Source organism: Protopterus annectens, chromosome 5.part1, assembly GCF_019279795.1.
Source record: "Protopterus annectens isolate FY-2018-M chromosome 5.part1, PAN1.0, whole genome shotgun sequence".
Classification (NCBI taxonomy): Eukaryota; Metazoa; Chordata; order Ceratodontiformes; family Protopteridae; genus Protopterus; species Protopterus annectens.
Window position 1 is genome coordinate 610,846,728 of NC_056736.1, and position 24,539 is coordinate 610,871,266.

Consider the following 24,539-nt stretch of genomic DNA (forward strand, 5'->3'; position numbering starts at 1 on the left):
CATAAAATCACCCTCCACTCAGATAACATCATCAACAGGATCTGAATACAGGTACCTTACTTCCTCTCTGTCTCATATTCCAATTAAAGTGAATTTATCATATTCTGAAGCAATTGTAAATAACAAGGATTTGGAGATGGAAATAATTTCTTTACCGTACACAATACAAAATGATGCTGTTTTTGATGCAAAAAGCATATTATTTTAGAATTCTACTTTGTTGCTAAGTATGGCCCCTGAAATTTTACTTGGAACTGAAAACTGTAACATGATGTCGTGGAAGATGGCACCCACAATGCTTCACTGCTTGAACTAATATATAAACTACCGTATTTCTGTGCTAAATACTTCAGCAGGAGTTTCTCACATCCTACACAAACAACTTATCAACAAATCTTCCAGGTGAACACCTTACATTGAATATTACCATGTAATAATTTAGTAGTAAAACCAAAATATAAGCAGGATGTTCTTCTAAAGAAATAAGTTGCATTTGCTTGCCCATTGTGCTTTGCAGTTGTATGTATATAAATTACTGCCCACTAGCTATCATGATATCATGGTGTGTGTGTGTGTGTGTGTGTGTGTGTGTGTGTGTGTGTGTGTGTGTGTGTGTGTGTGTGTGTGTGTGTGTGTGTGTGTGTGGTTTCAGAGAAAAAATGAGTAAACAGTGAAAGTAAAAAAAAAAAAAAATTAAAGAACACACTATTGTCTTCAGTTTTGCAAAATCAAGTGCAGCTTTAACGTGAGGATTATAATTACAAATGAAGTTAATACTAAAACAACAATGCTACAGAACATGACCAATACATTTTAACCTGAAATATTTAGTTCTTGTTGAATTACTTGCTCTTCCAACACTCTGCAGCATTGACGTGAGATTTCAGGAAGACATTTTCACCAATAACAGCCTGGATAGTGTCAGACCTTTCCTTCAGTGTATCCTCAGTTTTTTCCCATACACTTATGTTATCTTACTGTTTAGTTTTACATTTTACTTATCTGTTGACTGGGAAACTCCACACTCTACAGACTCACTTCACTCTGGAGAATATAGACAACTGTGCCATTACCGAGACATAATTTAAAGTCACAGAAAGTACTCTGGCAGTGCAAAAGCTTCAATGCCTTCCAGACATTTAGAGCATCAGCTGCACAGACAGGAATAAAAGTTAGAGGTGTTTTGATCTACATAAGCAACAAATATACTTCTAGACTGGTGAAACAGAATTATGCCCTGGAGTTCATCCTCATACAAATCACCATAGATAAAATCCCTTACCATATTCTAGCAGGCTATATGTTACCATCTACGCCTCAAGAATCCCATAACTCATACACAGGCCTGCTGGAGGCACTCACCATCCATGTGAGACTTCAACTACCCATTTGTAGACTAGGAAACATACACTGCCTATAACTTGCAGGCACAATGTTTTCTGGACTTTATTAACGCAAATACCTTTGACAAGATAGTGCACACTCCAGCTAAGGAGTTCAAACATACTTGACCTATTACTCACCAATATGGAAGAGTGCTGCACCCCGGTGTCACATCCTCACTGGTGAAGTCAGATAACAAGGCTGTCTCCTTTGAAATAAAAATCAGCATAGCAGTCCTAGCAAAACCTGTAACAGGAAGTATTCTAAAGTAAACTAAATCCTATCATGTGACAGTTTGTCAAAATTAATGCCTCTTTGAACCCCGAGTTCACAGCAACCTATGAGGAATTGTTCACAGGAAGCTATTACAACCATGTAAATGACTGCATAGATGCTGTTTTGCCTATCAGAAGTAAGCCCAAAAGAAACCCCAAAAACAAACCATGCTGGCGGAATCCTGAGCTTAACAGGGTATATTACAAAATGAACAAAGTCATGGCCAAAATCAGAATGAATAACTCTCATAATGGCAAGAGACTCACTAATTAAACTAAACAGGAAACTAAGAGGACTAATTAAATGCAACAAGGCCAATTACAAGGTATGATAGCCTCTTGGGCTAAAGACACTCACAAGGCCTTCTACAGTTATGTCTGAAGCCTTAACAGTAACACACAGCAGTGTGCTGAACTGGTGTTAAATGATACCACCTTCACAAAGAGACTGACATAGGGCAAACATTGGCTGACAAATTCAGCTCTAAATCCACCCCCACTCTCCTCTAACTCCACCTCCACTTTCCCACTAACTTCAGACCTCAATCTCCGCCTAGCTAAACTTCTCACTCTCCCCTAACTCCACCCTCACTCTCCCCTAACTTTGCCCTCACCCTCCCCTAAGCCCCCATGAGATCCCTTCTAGCATAATCCCCCACCTATTAGCAAGGGTCAGGTCATGGCATCACTCACTAAGGCCAAAAACACGCCCTCAATGGACTCAGACAATATCCAGGGTTGCCTCTCATTTTTGTTTTAATTTCTTCAAGGCTTTTGGGTTTCTAATGCCATGACAGGAATGGACCCCATTCCTAACTCAAAGTATGATTAAAGTTCATGAAATTAGTATTGTTTCAATCTTTGATGTCAGCCAGAAGTACTCTTTGCAACACCTGCAATGTGCCCAGTAGTAACTCCTTCTGCAGTTTGTATTGAGTTACATGTATTGGTAACATATCTAAATATAACTGTAGATTCTTTTTTTATAAGACCCGATGCTCCTACTACTATTGGAACTTTCTGGTTATCTTTCTTCCATATTGCTCTTCTTTTTGCCTGTAAATCCAGATATTTTATGACATTGTGCCTCTCTGTGCACAAGACACTGTAGTCACTGGGTGTAGCGATATCAATGATCAATGCTACTTTTGTCTTCTTTTCATGGACCACTATATCTGGTTTTCTCACATCGATTTTTTGAACTTTTGGTAATGAGTGATCCCATGTGATGCAGACTTCATCATTTTCTATGATGCGGTGTAGCTCATAGTTCCAGTGTTTTTCAGCCACTTCAGAACCATACTGTCTGTACAATCCCCAATGCAAAAGTCTTGCCACATTATTATGCCTTTCAGTATACAGTCCTTCACAAAGAAAATAAATCTAGAAGGTGACAGGCGATGAAGGTCTGTAGTCCAACCAGAAAGACATAAATCATAAAAAAGAGATCCACAGACCACCAGGCAGTAAAAATAATAAAAATGATTTAATATAACACAGAGAATGTTAGCACTTTCAAGTACTCAAACCCTTCCTCAGACATACAATAACTAACAACATACAATTCTTTTTAAACTAAATTGCTCCAATCAGAAGAGACCATCAATAAACAATTAATACTTTGGAATGTAAGGTCTACTCCTATTCAAAACAGGTTTTAAAGGCACCACACAATTGAGTCCTGGATATCTGTGTGCCCCAAGTTCTATGATCCATCTGGTTTCACAATACTCTGTATAACCAGAGACCTCGTTGTTCCTGCTATCCTTAGTTATTTTCTGTAATGCTTGAAATAGAAATTGATGCCCTGGAAATTTCTCTACATGTACTGAAAGAGCATTTTGTTTGTCCTTAAGTCTAATGGCTGACAGATGTCTCAAAATTCTATCCTTCAGCCTGCAATTAGTTTTCCCTACATAAAATGAGGGTCAGCAGGTACAGGTGGCTATATACACAATATCAGTGGATATACAGGTGACCATGGTGTTAGGTCCATACTGTTTACCAGTAAGGGGATGTATAAAGTGGGTTTCCCTACTGATGGACACGCAGGCCATACACCTTAGACATGGAAAGGTCCCAATCGTAGTAAATCTGGAGCATTTCTCCCCGGCCTCCACTGAAAACAGGCTCTGTGGAACCTAGTCGGACTTTCCCGGTCAACAAATGATAAATAAATAAATAAATAAATAAAATCTATTTCTCTCTTTAGGTTGTTTATCACATAAAATCTGCTTTAGATTTTTATTTCTCTTAAAAACAAAATCAGGATGTTCACCAACTAATTATTTCAGTGAATCATCTGTTCTTAAGATTCTCCAATTGGTTTTAATTACATCCAGTACCCATCGTATGTCACTACTATAAGTAATCATTAAAGGTACCTTGCTCTTTCTGTTATTATTAAAATTCCTTCTATTTTGTTGACTGTATCTAGCCTTATTTATTACACCCTTACTGGAAAACCAGGGTGCTGCCTCTGTTAATCTGAGTTCAGCCACATCCTGTAATGTATCCTCAATTTCCTTCTCTTTATAACCCCTAGCTAAAAGTGTTAAGTTCTTCCTGCAAAACTCTATCTTCTGTACAAAGCCTAGATAGATGTAAAGACATGGAAAAATGGGTTGCTGGCTAAAAATAGCATGCACCCAAGGTTTGTTTATCAAAATATTGTGAAGGGACAATCTTTACGTCTATCTAGGCTTTGTACAGAAGATAAGTGTTTTGCAGGAAGAATTTAACACTTTTAGCACTAGACTCATGGTCAGGGGTTATAAAGAGAAGGAAATTAAGGATACATTACAGGATGTGGCTGAACTCAGATTAACAGAGGCAGCACCCTGGTTTACCAGTAAGGGTGTAATAAATAAGGCTAGATATAGTCGATAAAATAGAAGGAATTTTAATAATAACAGAAAGAACAACTCAAACTATAAATTGATAAGTATATTTTTTGGCACTTCTTTCCAAAGTTCTACAGTATTCTAATTGCTTTTGCTTGATTGATTTAGATCATATTTGCTGGCTTCTGATCTGTGTTGAAAGTGTTATTTTTCTGAGTTGATTTTTCCCCCACCCTGCTCTCCCTATTGGTGTTTTTTTTTATACTTGGTGGCTTTGCAATTGCCTTTTTTGCATTATTTATGGCGGTGGGTTTGTCTTTTGAGCCTTGCCTAAAAAAGGCACTATGAGGGTGGCAAGAGCCTTGGCCAGTATTCGAAAGCCTAAGGGTGACAGGTGCAGTGAAGCAGCGTGGCTTGTCGAGCATGTCATCCCAGGCGGACAGACACTGGATCCCCTTTGAATGACACCAGAAACTTAGCCAATTGTTAAAATTGATAATTTTTTCTTTATACTGTGGTATCATTCTTAGTAAGGGCAGGATACTACTCAGGGTCAGGGTTATACTGGCCTGGGCTACAAGATAAGAGAGTTCTTCCATGTCTCTTTTCATGTAGTCCAGGGAGGTACAGCTCAGGTCATTCACACCAACATGGACAATGACAGAGTCGTATTTGTACTTGTTCTGGAGTGACCTGAGTGCTTGTATTATGTGGCAGATCCTGGCACCTGACAGGCAGCTAATAGTAACCTTCTCCTTATTCAGCCTAGTGAGTGGGACATCAGTGTGCCTGGCTATAGAGTCACCTATTACTAGTATGTTGGGTATGTTATTTTGCCTTAAGGGCTGTGATTGCTAGGCACACTGGTTTTGTAAAGTATGTGTTTCATGATTTGTGTTGGGAGGTGGAGGTTGCTTGGATGTCTGCATTGGAGGTCTCTGTTGCTTCTGCAGATTTTTATTTAGAGCCTCCGTGTATGGTTTTGTGTATTTATGTGTGTTTTTTGCCGGTGCTAGTTTAATGGGTCTATGTGAGACTGGTGGCATGATGCAAGTATTTGCCTTCTCCTCTTGACTGTCTGATCCAGTCTTGGGTTGAGAGAGCTTAGCCTCCAGTTTGGCTGTATAATTGCATCTCTCACATGTATTAGTATTTTGTGGTAGGAGGAGAGGGTTATCTGTGTACATGAGGCAGTTGTAACATTGCTTCAAAATGCCCAGATTCACCAGTTGGACTGGAGAGTATGCCTGAAACTGCCCTTTGGACATGCCTGGATAGGTACAGTGAACTGTTTTACTGAATGGCTGGTAAGGTTGAATAGGGAGCCTTGTCCTTCTGTACAGTATAGGAGGGTCTAGTGCTAGGGTTTATAAGTGCTTGCTATGTGTTTTGAGCAAGTGCTGGGCTGAAAAATGAATGGCTTGAGTGCTTAAGTTGAAAGTTTGTCTAGTTCCAAAGGAAAAATTGAAGAGGAGACTTTGTGGAGCTGGGAATAGTTACACCCTAGCTAACCGGCGCTGCCTGGCATGCAAAACCGGGCAAATGCGGTATTTATAGCAAAGAAATGAAAGAGATAGAAATTAGCCCAAAATGGCCAATAAACTACTAATTTCTGGGCTGAAACCACTCCTCCAGGGACAGACAGGTTGCTCAAAGCTCCCCTCTCTCACAGGTGAACAGAGAAACTTTCTTCTATCCAAGTAAGGTATGGGCAAACACAGAGATTTGCAACACAGCCCTGAATTCAGCACTTAACTTGAAAACTGGACTATACTAGCTTAGAAAGGCGGGAAACAAGTATATGTTTTTTTTTTTTTTCAGAAAATAAAGCAGATACAATCAAAAAAACTCTTTAAATGCACAGAAAAGGATTCTTATTGTTATATATCTCAGATCAGAGTTGTAGCCAATGCCACTAGTAATAAAGTAGGTAGAAACACAAATACAGTAAAAGCAGATGAATAGAATGCAATTATATATATATATATATATATATATATATATATATATATATATATATATATATATATATAAACAATAGAAAACGAACAACTGATTTAAACAAGTTACCTAATTAACCAGAAAAAAAGATCAAAAATGAGCCCTGCTCCAGAAGTCTTCAATCAGACAAGTTCTAACTCCACTGCTGCTAGAGTGCAGGGGAACCTTCTTCAAAAAAAGATGGCCTGGGTCAGTGCTCAAGTTATACAAACAAAGCTAGATTCAGCAGGCCTGAATCTGGTCTATGCTGCAGCAACAAAGCGCACCATTTTCAGAAAGAAGCAGTTCAAATAAGCAGGCACAATAAGCCTGTGACCAGAAATTCCCAGCTCAGAAGGGCAGAATCCAGCCTCCCACAAGAGTGCAGACCACACCTTCTTAATGTAAAAAAACTGGCCCAAAGCCCAAGTGCTTAAACCAGAACTAATACACTTTAGAACAGACACTAAGCCTTCAATCATCAACTCCCAACTCAGAAGGATGTAAGCTTCCTGTCCTGCCACAACAGTGCAGACCACAAACCTTCCTAATGTGAAACAACTGGTCTAAAGCCCAAGAGCATAATCCAAAGGCTTAGAATAACCGTTACAATTTAATCATTTACTAACAAGCAGTAATAAATGCAGAAGAATAAATGCTATTAAGTACTTTTAAGAACAGGCAGCAAGAGCAAAATAAATAATAAAGTAGGAAGAAACGCAAACACAGTAAGCAGATGAATAAAGTGCAAAAAATGTTTTTTTCCTTTCCGTATTAGGTAGAATGAACTAAAGACACTAGACTGGGATGAGTGTCACAGATCAAATATACAGTAGGGGCGGGCAATTGCAAAGCCACCAAGTATAAAAAGAAAACACCAATAGGGAGGGCAGCGTGGGGGAAAAATAAACTCAGAAAAATAACACTTTCAACACAGATCAGAAGCCAGCAAATATGATCTTAAATCAATCAAGCAAAGGCAATTAGAATACTGTAGAACTTTGGAAAGAAGTGCCAAAAATATACTTATCAATTTATAGTTTGAGTTGTTTCAGTAGCACTCTCAGTCAGAAATCAGTTAGATTCAAGCAATGAATGCAGAGGTAACAAACAGGGAATCTTAATTATACTAGCAAGCCTTGAGACAATCAGATAAAACACACAAGTTGTTTGGCTAGTATTTAACAGAGCAAGATTAAGGGTGGGGGAAAAGTAACACTTTCCACTCAGAAAAATAACACTTTCAACACTGATCAGAAGCCAGCAAATATGATCTAAATGAATCGAGCAAAAGCAATTAGAATACTGTAGAACTTTGGAAAGAAGTGCCAAAAATATACTTAACAATTTATAGTTTGAGTAGTTCTTTCTGTTATTATTAAAATTCCTTCTATTTTGTTGACTGTATCTAGCCTTACTTATTACACCCTTACTGGAAAACCATGGTGTTAAGTCCATACTGTTTAACAGTAAGGGGATGTATAAAGTGGGTTTCCCTACTGATGAACATGCAGGCCTTACACCTTAGACATGGAAAGGTCCCAATCACAGTAAATCTCTTTCTCTCTTTAGGTTGTTATCACATAAAATCTGCTTTCAATTTTTATTTCTCTTAAAAACAAAATCAGGATGCTCACCAACTAATTCTTTCAGTGAATCGTCTGTTCTTAAGATTTTTCAATTGGTTTTAATCACATCCTGTACCCATCGTATGTCACTACTATAAGTAATCATTAAAGGTACCTTGCTCTTTCTGTTATTATTAAAATTCCTTCTATTTTGTCGACTGTATCTAGCCTTATTTATTACACCCTTACTGGAAAACCAGGGTGCTGCCTCTGTTAATCTGAGTTCAGCCACATCCTGTAATTTATCTTTAATTTCCTTCTCTTTATAACCCCTAACCACGAGTCTAGTGCTAAAAGTGTTAAGTTCTTCCTGCAAAACTCTATCTTCTGTACAAAGCCTAGATAGACGTAAAGATTGTCCCTTCACAATATTTCGATAAACAAACCCTGAGTGCATTCTATTTTTAGCCAGCAACCCATTTTTCTACGTCTTTACATCTATCTAGGCTTTGTACAGAAGATAGAGTTTTGCAGGAAGAACTTAACACTTTTAGCACTAGACTCATGGCCAGGGCTTATAAAGAGAAGGAAATTGAGGATACATTACAGGATTTGGCTGAACTCCGATTAACAGAGGCAGCACCCTGTTTTTCCAGTAAGGGTGTAATAAATAAGGCTAGATACAGTCAACAAAATAGAAGGAATTTTAATAATAACAGAAAGAGCAAGGTACATTTAATGATTACTTATAGTAGTGACATACGATGGGTACAGGATGTGATTAAAACCAATTGAAGAATCTTAAGAACAGACGATTCATTGAAAGAATTAGTTGGTGAACATCCTGATTTTGTTTTTAAGAGAAATAAAAATCTAAAGCAGATTTTATGTGATAAACAACCTAAAGAGAGAAAGAGATTTACTACGATTGGGACCTTTCCATGTCTAAGGTGTAAGGCTTGCACGTCCATCAGTAGGGAAACCCACTTTATACATCCCCTTACTGGTAAACAGTATGGACCTAACACCATGGTCACCTGTATATCCACTGATATTGTGTATATAGCCACCTGTACCTGCTGACCCTCATTTTATGTAGGGAAAACTAATTGCAGGCTGAAGGATAGAATTTTGAGACATCTGTCAGCCATTAGACTTAAGGACAAACCAAATGCTCTTTCAGTACATGCAGAGAAATTTCCAGGGCATCAATTTCTATTTCAAGCATTACAGAAAATAACTAAGGATAGCAGGAACAACGGGGTCTCTGGTTATACAGAGTATTGTGAAACCAGATGGATCATGGAACTTGGGGCACACAGATATCCAGGACTCAATGGTGTGGTGCCTTTAAAACCTGCTTTGAATAGGTCTAGACCTTACATTCCAAAGTAGTAATTGTTTATTGATGGTCTCTTCTGATTGGAGCAATTTAGTTTAAAAAGAATTGTATGTTGTTAGTTATTGTATGTCTGAGGAAGGGTTTGAGTACCTGAAAGCGCTAACATTCTCTGTGTTATATTAAATCATTTTTATTGTTTTTACTGCCTGGTGGTCTGTGGATCTCTTTTTTACCATTCATATGTCACAACCAGCAACAAGGTGTGCAACTGTTTCCAATTCTGTTTTACAAAACCTACATTTGTCTATTTCTTCCACATGTTCAATAGACTTTGTAAACCAACATGTACGTAGCCCACTATCTTGGGCCACCAATATTAACCTTTCATCTTTTGGTTTGAATTCGCCTCTCCTTAACCATTCCTGTGTTCGATCCTGATCAGCATGAGGTTTTTCCAGGAGTTTTCTACATTTGCAACTATATTTGTGCATTTTGCATATTCCTTGCCTTTTCATCTGATCCTTTACCTTATATTCTTTATTTTGTTTTTTGGCACATTCAATTGCTACCTGATTTTTATCTACTTCTGGTTTGATTTCCATTCCTGCTTGAAACCGATATGCTTTGGCTAGACTAAACAGGGAGGTCATCTTAGATTTATTCTCCTCATGTTTCAAAACTTTCACTACATTTGGGTCTTGTGAGGTCAGCAGATATATGGGCAGTGCCATGATTGCAGATCTATACATGTAATCACTTTCAAGGAAGCCCATACCTCCTTCAGAACAGGGAATATATAATCTTGGTATGCACTGATTTATATAAATCATTTTATGAGCATGATGCATCCTTCTTGTTTTCCTAGCTAATCTATCCAACACATTTTGGGGCCAGTCAGTCACTCCAAAACTGTAAGTTAGGACAGGAAGAGCAAATTGGTTTATAGCTTGAATTTTGTTCCTAGATGTCAATGCTGTTTTCAACATTACTTCCTAATACATAGCTTGAAATATGACCTATCAGGACCAGTTGAGTCATTTTTCAATTAAAGCCACAAAACAGGCTATGTACCGCATGAAGGGAGGACTGCAATGGTTATCCCTCTTCATAAGGGTGGATCATCAACTGACCTCAGAACCTGCAGACCCATTAGTCTGACTAGTCAAATATGCAAATCGATGGAATAAATAATGGGAATGATCAATAGAGAATTTGGCAATCTACAAACACCGGGCCCGTCCCAGTTGGGTTTTGTCAAAGGAAAATCATGCCTACTTAACCAGGTAGACTTTTTTGGGAGGGTCAACAAGACAATGGATGAGGTAAAAGATGGTGCATATTACCTACCTAGACCTGGTTATGGTGTTTGATACAATACCCCACTCAGGTATTGTTGACTAACTCACTGAACTAGGCATAAATCCTTACATTACTCATTGGATTTCCAGCTGGATCAAAGATAAGACTCAGGAAGTCAGGATAGGTTAGACCTCCTCCACCAAGAGACCATTCAGCAATGGAGTACTACAGGACTCAATGCTGAGCCTGATTCTGTTTGGCATGTCCTTCTGATAGGTCAAGGCTAATGTCAAGGACCTCTAACTCATCAAGTCTGCAGAAAACTGCAAATTGGGAGCGATCATACACTGCCCCGTGACAGTAACGTGCTGCAAGAGGGGCTAACAGAGACAAACGGCTGGTGTCAAAAACATCGAGTGAAACTAAATGCCAAGAAGTGCATTATAGTGCATTTTGGGGAAAAAGTAGACCCAGGTTTAATTACTCCAACAATAAGACACCCTCAAAAGTTGACCCAGTAGTTAAGAATCTGGGAACATATGTAGACAGTTATCTGGCTTTTGACCAAAGAATAGCCAAGTTAGTAAGAAAATAATTCTATGTTGCCCAACTTATAAGTAAGGGTATGGCATCCAGGTACAAGGAAATGATAATGGCACTTTCCTCAGTCCTTATCAGACCCATAATTTATTATTTATTTATTTATTTATTTATTTATTTATTTGTTTATTTATTTATTGTTTTTATTTTATTTTACATTTGTTAACCGGGAAAGTCCATCTGGATATATGTCCTTTTTCAGTGGAGGCCCAGGAAGAAAAGCTCCAATATCAAATAATACAAAGTCTTTAGTATAGAGTATAGTTAACACATATTAAAAAAAATGAAGTTGCTACATTTTCTAATACATCAATACACTCTGTAACACAGAGTAGGTAATTATAATAAGATATTTACAATGGTAATGATTCATAGGAAAGAAAAAAACAATAGGAATTACAGCAACAACATTTAATGCATTCTGAATAATAATTATAATGAATAACTGGATAATTAAATATTCTGAATGAATAATTCTATAATTGAGTACAATGCCCCATTTGCCATGTACTTCAGCAGGTATATGCAACAGGTAGAACTCCCAAAGAGATTCCTCACCAAGATAATTCAGGGTATTAACACTTTGTTCTATACAAATGTTCTTAAAGCCCTATCGCTATACTCCATTTCCTACAAATTACTGAAAGTTGATCTATGCCTGGCATATAAAGCATCCTCAGATCCAGCCCTGATGGACCTCTTGCACATCTGCAAAACAAATAGCACCAGAAACACTAGACCCAAGGATCTGAACTTTGCTTGTGACATAAATAGAACATGCTGGTGAGACACATATGTGTCTCAAAGGATCCCCATGCTCTGGAATAGTCTCCCAATCAATGTGAATTAAAAAAAGTCCATCCCTGACCCTATTCAAACATAACCTTGACCATTGGATGGGAAATCAAAAATTCATCTGCCAAGTCTGGCCCCACGTCTCTGGTGGTTAGAGACTGACCATAAAAATATTCCCTAACTAACATATCCCTGTACTAAACCTGTAGCAACCTCCTAACTAAGATACCCCTCCAAGCAGATGCCCATGTTACAAGGGGACAAAATTGGGTTGGGTTGTATGGCTAGGCTTATAAAAGCCTTGGTGGTCAGTAGCCTACTATATACCTATGAACCTAAGTAAGCCCACTGAGCACAATTGTACTTTTTCAGGGGAGTCTCTACTGTCTGGTTAAGTGACTTATTCAGAGTCACACTGTAGACAAATGAATCTGGAAGGAATCAAGTCCTGTACATAGGCCGTAGGAAGCAGCTCATTTACAACTCAGAGCTTTAGTCCCCTGTACTGAACTGCAAGATGGCTTTACATTGATTTTTAGCAGTTCTTCAAAGATAATCTTTAATAAAACCTCTTCCTCTTCCTTGCCCGCACAAGCTGGCTCCTGACTTCAGCACTGTTCTCAATCACACCAATATTTTTAGAGCCTTGCTGGTACTTGTGTTTCCTTGTTATAAGTGTACAAATGTCCATCACAAACCTTTTTGCCATTTTCAAGGAAAATATGGTGAGACAAAACTTTGATGCTACATGACTACCACAGAAGTTACTTAAATCACTACAAGTGTCTCTGTACTGGGACTCAAACACACACACAACATTTTAAGTGATATAAAACTGAATTTTTAACACTGATATGTTGAAGCACTTTTATTTCATGGACCTGCTATAATTCCTTGAACCACAACCCAAACATCACTCTGGATGAATCATTCACTGAAGTGCACACCCACTGACACTGTGACTGTCATCTGTATTTAAGTAATTTTGTGAATGGCCTATATATCGAGGGATTTCTCCCAACATCCATCTTACTAATATATACCCACTCCTCAGTCCCTTACCTGTAGGGAAAAAGAAAGAACTGGTAAGGAAAAAGTGTGCCCCAAAAGTTATGACACACACACATGTGCGCGCACACATACACACACACATATATACATACATATATATATATATATATATATATATATATATATATATATATATACACACACACACACACACACACACACACACACACACACACACACACACACACATGTATGTATATATATATATATATATATATATATATATATATATATATATATATATATCAAACAAATGGAGTACTTGTGATTATGAGGAGTGAGGCAAAGCTCACTCATATTATACATTTGGTTACATAAAGATTCTCTTTTGAATATAACCAAATCCGAGTAAAGTACTGTACAACTTTACCTTTCCTACTAAATAATGGGAAAGAATATAGCATAACTACATTTTGCCTTGCATATACATATGTCTGTATTCCTTTGGCTGCACTTTATTGACATTTACAAAAGACTTAAACTGGAAGAAAATTTTTTGTTCTGCATATCACAACATGAGGGCTATAATGAGCTTCAGCTAAAAATGCAACAAATGCAATGTCATAATGCAAATTTAGTTTTTTGTCTAAAACTCCAAAAACATTTATGTGTGATTATTTGCTGTACCCACATGTGAATGTATGTATGTCTGTGCACTTATGAATGTATCATTTAAAAAATATTCACATATACACATATAACCATGTACAATTTGTCAGTTCATTATATCCAGCTATCAGTAAAACAACATGTATGAAAAACAACACACCGTTGTTTGGTCTTTCATCCTCATCACTTTCCAGGAATGACAATCGTTGTGACAGAGAGGCAGGGTTAACGGAAGGGACAGCAACTGAATCTGGCATGTCTTTACTCAATGTTGGTGCAGAAGGAGTATTTGGAACAGCACTGGCCTGGTGAGTATTTTCTGGGTATGTCTCATCCGCATTACTTGTTTTGTTATCATTTGTATCTGTGAACATGATGAGAAGGACATAAAGCACACAGCCAAATACTGACAAACCAAATATTCATACTGATTCTGGAAGTTAACATGTACATTTATATACACAGTATTAATACTGTGAATCTTATGAGTCTTGGTAAGGTCAAAAGGCTCAGATTTATGTAAAACTGTATTATTCATGTAGTAATAATCCATGAGAAACATAAAACAATCACATGTCCTGTAAGTGTGCATGATAAACAGGTGGTCTGTCGGGATGTTTGCTCATGTAAGGTGAAGACCTCACAGTGTGCTCATGCAGAAATAAAGTAGTGAAGTGCAATAGCTGCTTCTCTTCAGACAGGTACGTCCATTACCAGTAAGGTAACTGGGACTACTATTTCAGACCAAGCAGTATTTGTCCACTCTCTGTAGCTTTATTTTGTTCATTTGTTAACCAAGTGACACCACTGGTTCAAGTGTCCCTATTTAGGGGAAACCTCAGAACACTGGTTAAGTGAATAGCCAAACCTACACTGTAGGCAAAATAAGGTGGAAGGAATCAAACCTTGTACTGTTGTTCTGTTAAGCATATGTGTTCCTAAGTCAAAGACTGGGGTATGCAGTAATACAGTGTTCATGCATCTTACTTAGGAGATGGAGAAGTTAGTCTCTCCATAACCATGAGAATTTAGGAAATGGATGCAGGAAAATTACAGGTAAAGAAGCTGGAGTGGTGCTCCTAGAATTTTCTTTGGGAATAATAAAAGCAAAAATTGTTACTGACAAGAGGACATTGCTTTCATCACTGTAATTCATTAAACATCTCATGTTTTACTATTACACACAAAATAGTAGCAGATATAAAAACAACATAATTGCTATTGAAAACTCACTATCTACCTATAATACAGTTAACATCTTGTAACTATGTGGCAAACATTCTCTGGCAGCATAGCACAGAGGATTAAGGATATCATCTGTTAATGAGCTTCTTCATGTAGACCAGAGTTCGAGTCCCTCAGTTTCTATTTTTCTTACTGTGAGGATCTAAGTGCTTTATTTAACCATCCAGAGAGCCTGGGCTAAGTCCAGAAAGGTCCATGGATATCACTGCACCACCCAGCCCAGTTAACAAGCACAAATTAAATAAATAACAAAGTAAAAGTTTACTTACCTGATGCAATGGGATGAAATGTAGCACTGTGGGAAGTACGGCACGGTGACTGTTGATACTGAGGCTGCAATGAAACAAAGGGTACGATTGTAAAAAAAGAACAGGATATAAACAAGACTTACTGTATACAAACAAAATGTAGTTATAGTTAATAATGTGGAAACATACTTCTTTAAAATTATTCCTCTATGTTATCAGTCATACAACATGTATCTCAGACTACTAATGGAAAGGAGCTTGTTCTAAAAGTAAGCAAAGAGTGTTTGGTTAGTTATTTATTTCCATTTGCTTATTATGATAATCCGGATGAGCTAAGGAGCCCATTTCCAGTGGAATCTCAGGGAGGAAAGCTACACTGCAAGTATAAAATAAAAATTAAAACTAAAATTACACATACAGATAGTGCAACTATCTCCCAACCTGAATAATTCTCATATAGTATCTTAACTTTTTATATACTAGTTTAGAAATTTCTTGTAATAAGCCAACAAAACCTGGAGTTTTATGGTTTTATTTTTTAATGCCAATATTAAATCCATTGATGGTAATCTTAGCTGATTAATATTATAATCATTTATTTTTCTGTTTAGTTTGTTGTCAAATAAAGGTAATAATGTGAGTTGTACCTGAAATCAATTCTGATTTCAATTATCCTTAGCAGGAATGAATAACTTTGAAATGTAATTTCTTCAAGAGATACAATTCTCTTGTGACCCATACTTTCTTGATATTTACTTTTTAATGATTTACTGAAATTCCAGTATTGCCCTTTTATGTACTTTATTTTAAGACTGAATAACAAAATTTAATTTATCTTCTTTGCTAGGTAGGCTAGGTAGGTGTAGATCCCAGTGTCCTCATGCAGATTTACTCTATAATGATGTATAGCTGAAAGAAATCAAATTCTTCAGTAAGCTACTGCTGGCATTTCTTTATTGAGTTACATAGTGCAATGACTAAAGCATTAATAATTTATACCTAGGCATAGAATACGACTGCAGAACAGGCACTATTTAGATACTGGTCTATTAGAAATGCACATTATATCTCTTTTGCTTTGAGTAGCAAAACATAGAAATTATGTATATATTGTACCGAATCTGGGTTTTTAAAATAACCAATAACCCGCAAGGTAATATATTCAGTTCTGTTCTAATAATTTTGATAGTAAATGAAATTCTGGGCAATGATTCTATAATTGAATCTTCACTGTTCAATACCGAATTGAAAACAAGAAATTGAATCGGATTATCTGATACCAATGAAATGTACTAATGTTCCCAGAAAATAAGAAATGGAATCAGAATATCTGATACCAATCAAATGTACTAATGCTCCCAGAAAATAAGAAATGGAATCGTAAAATCTGATACCAATGAAATGTACTAATGCTCCCAGAAAATAAGAAACAGAATTGGAATATCTGAACAGGTTATACATGTATAACTTGACATATAGCAATGAAATGCACTAATGATCCCAGAATATAAATGGAATCTGCATATCTGAACAGTTTATACATGTATAGCTTGACATATACCAATGAAATGTTCTAATGCTCCCAGAAAATAAGAAACGGAATTGGAATATCTGAACAGTTTATACATGTATAGCTTGACATATACCAATGAAATGTACTAATGCTCTTAGAAAATAAGTAACGGAATCAGAATATCTGAACTGTTTATACGTGTATAGCTTGACATATACTGATAAAATGTACTAATGCTCCCAGAAAATAAGAAACGGAATCGGAATATCCGAACAGTTTATACATGTATAGCTTGACATATACCAATGAAATGTACTAATGCTCCCAGAAAATAAGAAATGGAATCAGAATATCTGATACCAATGAAATGTACTAATGCTCCCAGAAAATAAGAAACGGAATCAGAATATCTGAACAGTTTATACATGCATAGCTTGTTTACATACCAATGAAATGTACTAATGCTCCCCGAAAATAAGAACATCAACCTGAATATTTGAACAGTTTATACATGTATAGCTTGTTTACATACCAAGATAATTAAAACAGAAACACACATAACAAAAGATAGGAAATGGTAAATGAATATTTGATCACTTTGTGTGTCAATGTTGTTGTTGTTGTTGTTTGTCTTTCGGCTTTTTCCCGGTAAGGGGTCGCCACAGCGGAACTACGGTTCGCTAATGATTGGCAGTAGATTTCTACGAAATGCCGAGGTGCTAGCTCGACGCCCAACCTTCAACGAAGGCATGCCCATTTACGCACACGTCTTTCGAACGCTACCCAACCGTGGGGAGGACATGCAGACTCCACACAGAAGGCACTCCCAAGCCAAGACAAGAATCGAACACACATAAAAATAATAATTTCAAAGAATTTGAAGGTGAATATTTTTATAAATGATGAATATTTGATCAGTTTGCATACCTATGCAATACTATTTACATAAAAAGGCAATGTAATGAAAAAAAAGAATAACAAAGGTTACCTTGCTGTCTTTCTCAAATCCATTATCTGATGTGTTCTCTTTCAGTCTATGTTTGTCAGCAAACGTTACACGAATATTGTGTCCCTCTAACTCAGCACCATTCACTTTGTCCACTGCAGTCACTGCGTCCTGCAGGTACTTAAAATACACAAAGCCAAAACCAGCTGATTTTTTCCCCTTTCCTCGATGGACAATGTGTACTTTTATGAGATCTCCGTAACGAGAAAATAACTGATGCAGGCTGTCTTCTGTGGTCTGTCTATTCAAACCAAATAAGGCCAGGGTGGTGTTGGCAGCTGGCTCTGGGGATCCCTTGACTGAAATATCAAATGATTCCTCTGACGCTAAGGTCAACCCCTTCTCCTCATTCCTGCTGCCTTCATTGTTAGTCACACTGGAAAAATGAAAAGAAAAGGCTTGTAATGCAGTTGTTGCTCAAATATTACTGTGATATATTTTAATTAAATATTTGGTATTGGGTGGGTGAGGTGGTCCAAGGATCCTCAAGTCACAAACCTGGCCAAAGGAAAGCAAAATTACTCCCAATAATTCAGATGATGAAACATTAAATGACAGTAGTCAAGGAAAGCATATTTAATACTTGTGTTTTATATAAAATGTGTTTACAAGGCAAAGCACTGATTGAAAAAAAGGACCAATTTCCCCCCAGGTGATACAAACATAATAGTGTTACAGAATATAAAAACAGCACCTCAGAAACCAAGATAGTTGTTAACATATATAATGAATGCCACCATAATTGGCATGTAACATTAATAATTTTATGAAGGTGGCAGGACTAGTAGAGGTGTTAAAGCACATTAGTTTAGTTTTACAAATGTGGGTGGAGTCATTTCTAGCTACACAGTCGGTGTGGTCATCTCAGCTTGAGCTCTGGGATGTATGACTGCACTGCGTTACGACATAATAGCTGCATAGTTTTGGCTGGGAGAAACACATCATGTGATATGATTAACAGTGAAGTAGCTAGAAAGTAGCTTTCTTGTTAGATGTTTATGAAGAGAGTATGAAATTCTGTTTAGGAATTTATACTTTTAGTAGAAAGTAAAAGTGCTTGCTATAGATTGGGATTCAAGGCAAAAAAAACTGTAGTTACACTTTAAAATTAATTTGAGGACTCGATACAGAAGATGCATCAAGGGGTGAGATTCTTGGTTATAGAGACAGTTTCTGAGGGTATGTCATCCTGAGAAGAAAGGGAAGGACTAGCATTTTAAAAGTCAGAAGAGGAGGCAGCGGGATGTTTTGCTCTTTGTTTTATTGGAAACCACTTGATATTTTAAGCCTACAACAATGATGGTCAGATTGGGCTGGTAGGGTAATAAATTTGTATATTTTTGTTAGGCTTGGGAAAGTACAAACATTTCTATAAAACATGAATGTAGCCATGTGAAGCCTGTAATCTAAACAGGACTGCAGGATTTCTTTACATGTTGCTGTCCTTACTTTAATGGAGAAAAATTCAGAGATTTTAAAGACCAGAAAAGGAATGTATTTATTTTTTGCTTTGTTCTCAATATGCAGATGAAAGTTTAAGTCCTGCTCTTACCAAAGGTGATATTTGAATGAAAAAGTAGTTTCTTTTTTCCAAATATTTTATTAGATTTTAATAAGAAAAATACAACATATTAACACAACAATTAATATATAATGATTTACAAAGATGTCAATTTCAAACTATTCAATGGAATGGGATGGAGTTTGACTGTAGCAGGTCAGTAACTATTACCTGTGATAAAAAAACAGATGGGCACATTCACTTTCATCCACAGACAGCCTCAGTACTACATCTACATGTCCACTTTACTGTCCATATACAACTAAGATATTCGATTACAATCAAGACGAGCCTAGCCAAAAGAATCCATGGATCTTCCTGTTACATAATGGTCCCCACACCATCTCCCCTGTGCCTTTACCCTGGTTTCAACCTAACCTGGCTCTGCACCACACACATATAGTACTTCTTTCTGTTTTTTTTTTTCTCACACTTTGTCTTACTAGCTTTTTCTACCAACCTTTGGACAAATCTTAACTGGACAAGATGCCACTGTAATAAGTGTGGTGGAAGAAACTAAACAAAGTCAGGGGCCTGGGGCCTAGGAGTAGTTAGGCTCACAGTTGCCATATAGTTCTAGATGTTCTAAGATGAAACTTAGAGATTTTTTTCTGTTTCTCAATGAAGTTTTGATCTGATGATGACTTAAACAAAAATCATGCATAAGGAAAGAAATTCAGTCTTATTTTTTTTTCTTTCAAGGAAGATACTTACAGCAGACAAAACAATAGTTTCCAGTAAGCTGAGAGGCCGAATGCTTGCAAGGATTAACCAATACTATCTGGGAACACTGCCTATCTCCCCCAAAAAGGATAGTTACCTTCTTTGTACCCCTATGGTGATAGATGGGGATGAAAGCAAAATAACAAATGGACAGAGGCATTTATTATACAGCTGACAGTTTAGGGAAGAAAACACAGCACCTGGATAAAAGCTACACAAAGACAGAGAGTGTGTGCAAAATACACACAAAAGGAATCACAGCTAAAAACTCAACAAGAGAACCAAACATTGTGAGACAACAACTCTACACCCTGCACTACTATGCCAGTGATCAGATATCATACTCAACTTGCCTTGTCCACCACATAAAGTCACTTATTCTGTAAAATAATGATGTTTGTGATGAAAAGTGAAAAGAAAATTATGACCATCTTGTTGCTTTTATATACACTGTAATCCCTCCCACACAAACAAAGTTATTCTTATTACATGCACCCCCACATCCATCCATTACAGCCATTTATATGATTTTGATTATAAACCTCAGAACTTTGAGATGAGATGAAAGTATACAGATATCAATAACTGATGCTCAGGAGTGTATCTTCTCAATTGTCTGCTGTCAGAATACAGTCTGCAATGCATTGCACCCCCCACCACCACCACCTCTCAACCACTTAGCTCAGGATAAAGAAGAAAAGGAAAAATAATGGGAGACAAAGGATCAAAATCAGGGGCAGCAGTAAGCTGAGAAGATCCATTCCTGGGTGTGCCTTTATATATTTAGAAAGGTCCCAGAACAAGCTTTGTACTGGCATGTTTTCTGCACATACTATCATGTCTGAAATGCAAATGTCTGTTATTATTTAGTAACTGCAATTCTCATTGATTTGTCAGAAAAAAACAAACAAACTTAACAAGAAACCTACTGAAATATAAAGTAAAATTGGAGACATTCTGTAAAATAGGGACAGTTGAGAGCATCTATGGCCCTAACACACACACACACACACACACACACACACACACACACACACACACACACACACACACACACACACACACACACACACACACACACACACACACACACACACACACTCAGCACACATATATAAATATATAGATATAGTTATAGATAAAGATATATGTTACAAACACATACACACACCCCTGTAACTATCATTTACAGTCACTGGTGTAACTGTGGCTTTACACCTCAGAAATCTGACTGAGATGAAATGAATTAACAAATGCATAGTGAAAGCATTTTTTGTACATGTGTGTGTGTGTGTGTGTGTGTGTGTCTGTGGTGTGTTGGTTTTGTGTCTGTGTGCGTGTGTGCATGTGTGCACGTGCGTGTTAGTGAGCGCGTGTGTGTGTCTGTGTGTGCTTGTCTGTGTGTGCGTGTGTGTGTTCATAGGAGGGTGATATAGTAGTAAAGGATAATGCTATCTGGGGGACTTATCAGAGTATATTGTGACGTCCTTCTAATAATGCTCAGGAAGTAATTATTCTACTGACAGTTTGGTTCAGACATTCCAGGCATAAGCTCATAGGAATATAAGCCTTTTCTATTTCACCAAGCATTAAAAATTGTACATATGTTTGATCACAACTATGCATAACTGAGGAATTGAAGTCTTACTGTGGTTCAGTGAAGGGGCTTGTTTTCAGGTTTTCAGCAAAACAGTATGACTGCATATTATCTTTTATATAGGCTCCCACTAGTTAACATTAATTTTCTTTTGTTATTAATGAAGTGCAGACATATGCCCAAGAAATGCAGTGATGTCCCATTAAAATTAAGCCACTCAAAAATAAAATTAGTGTTTGACAGTTTGTGCATGTTTATAAAACAAAACACAACAAAAACACAAATACATATAATAAAACTTACCAAGATTTTCTCTCAAAATCATTTTGATGAGGGTTCTGCCCTCTCTCTTTGTCAGCAAAACTGACACGTATTATCTGCTTGTCTAATTCTGTACCATTTGCTTTATTCATTGCACTCTCGGCATCCTGTAGGTGCTTAAAATAGACAAAGCCAAAACAAGCAGATTTTTTGTTCTTTCCTCGGCAAACAAGATGGACATTCGTCAGGACTCCATACTGTGAAAAAAACTGATACAGGGTCTCTTCTGTGGTCTCTGTGTTGAGGCCAAATATGGCCACGGTGGTGTTAGCAGCTGGGTCTGCCGAGTCGAATGTTTTTAACTCACGTATGTTTTCTTCTCTTTCATTCCCACTGCAAAATGAAGGAAGAAACCTTATTAATACCTTACATTATGTCTAATTTGGTATAATTATTTAAACTGTAGATGTTTTGTATTATTTTTAAAGTTTGTAAAATTATTGCTGTTAAAATGTTTTGGAATACTTCAGAGCTCTTCTGCCCAAGCATTTACTGAAAATGGGCTCCTACCCAGTCGAACACACACACACACACACACACACACACACACACACACACACACACACACACACACACACACACACACACACACACACACACCACACGCACACACACCACACGCACACAAAACACACACATAAACCCACACACACACACACCACACACACACAAAACACACACATATAGAAATACAGATATATAGATATAGATGTAGATATACATACAGATATAGATAAAGATATATTTTACAAACACACACACACAAACACCTGCAACCATCATTTACATTAACTAGTATAACTGTGGCTTTACACCTCAGAAATCTGCCTGGATGAAATGAATGAACGAATGCATAGTTGCCACACTTGAAATATCTTTTCTGCATATGTGTGTGTGTGTGTGTGTGTGTGTGTGTGTGTGTGTGTGTGTGTGTGTGTGTGTGTGTGTGTGTGTGTGTGTGTGTGTGTGTGTGTATCTGCAGGAGGGTGATATAGTAGTAAAGGATCATGCTGTGTGGGACCTATCAGAGTATATCATGATGTTGTCCTAATAATGCTCATGGAGTAATTATTCTACTGGCAGTTTGGTTCAGACATTCCAGGCTTAGGCTCATAGGAATATAAACCTTTTCTGTTTCGCCAAGCATTAAAAATTATACATATGTTGGATCACAATTATGCATAACCGTGGAACTGAAGTCTTACTGCGGTTCAGTGAAGGGGCTTGTTTTGAGATTTTCAGCAAAATATGACTGCATATTAACTTTTTTGCAGGCAGCCACTAATTAACATTAATTTTCTTTTACTATTAATGAAGTGCAGACATATGCCCAGGAAACGTAGTGGTGTCCCATTAAAATGAAGACACTCAAAAATTAATATTTGACAGTTTGTGCACCTTTATATAACAATACACAACTAAACCACAAATGCCTGTAATAAAACTTACCAGGTTTTTCTCTCCAAATCCTTATTTTGATGAGGGTTCTGCCCTCTCTCTTTGTCAGCAAAACTGACACGTATTATTTGTTTGTCTAATACTGTGCCATTCGCTTTATTCACTGCACTCATGGCATCCTGTACGTGCTTAAAGTATACAAAGCCAAAACCAGCAGATGTTTTGTCCTTTCCTCGGCGAATAAGGTGGACATTTGTCAGGACTCCATATCGTGAAAAAAACTGATACAGGCTGTCTTCTGAGGTCTCTCTGTTGAGGCCAAATACGGCCACAGTGGTGTTAGCAGCTGGCTCTACCGAGTCGAATGTTTTTAACTCACGTATGTTTTCTTCTGTTTCATTCCCACTGCAAAATGAAGGAAGAAACCTTTTTAATACCTTACATTATGTCTAATTTGGTATAATTATTTAAACTGCAGATTTTTTGCATTATTTTTGAAGTTTGTAAAATTATTGCCGTTAAAATGTTTTGGAATACTTCAGAGCTCTTCTCCCCAAGCCTCCACAGAAAATGGGCTCCTACCTAGTCTAACACAAACACACACATACACACACACACACACACACACACACACACACACACACACACACACACACACACACACACACACACACACCTGTAACCATCATTTACAGTCACTAGTATAACTTTGGCTTTACACCTCAGAAATCTGACTGGGATGCATAGATGCCACACTTGAAAGCATATTTTGTGTGTGTGTGTGTGTGTGTGTGTGTGTGTGTGTGTGTGTGTGTGTGTGTGTGTGTGTGTGTGTGTGTGTGTGTGTGTGTGTGTGTGTGTGTGTGTGTGTGTGTGTGTGTGTGTGTGTGTGTGAGTGTGGGTGAGTGTGGGTGTGGCTGGGTGTGTGTGTCTGTAGGAGGATGATATAGTAGTAAAGGATAATGCTATATGGAGGACTTATCAGAGTATATCATAACGTCCTTCTAATAATACTCATGAAGTAATTATTCTACTGACAGTTTGGTTCAGACATTCCAGGCTTAGGCTCATAGGAATATAAACCTTTTCTATTTCACCAAGCATTAAAAATTATACATATGCTGGATCACAACTATGCATAACCGGGGAAATGAAGTCTTAC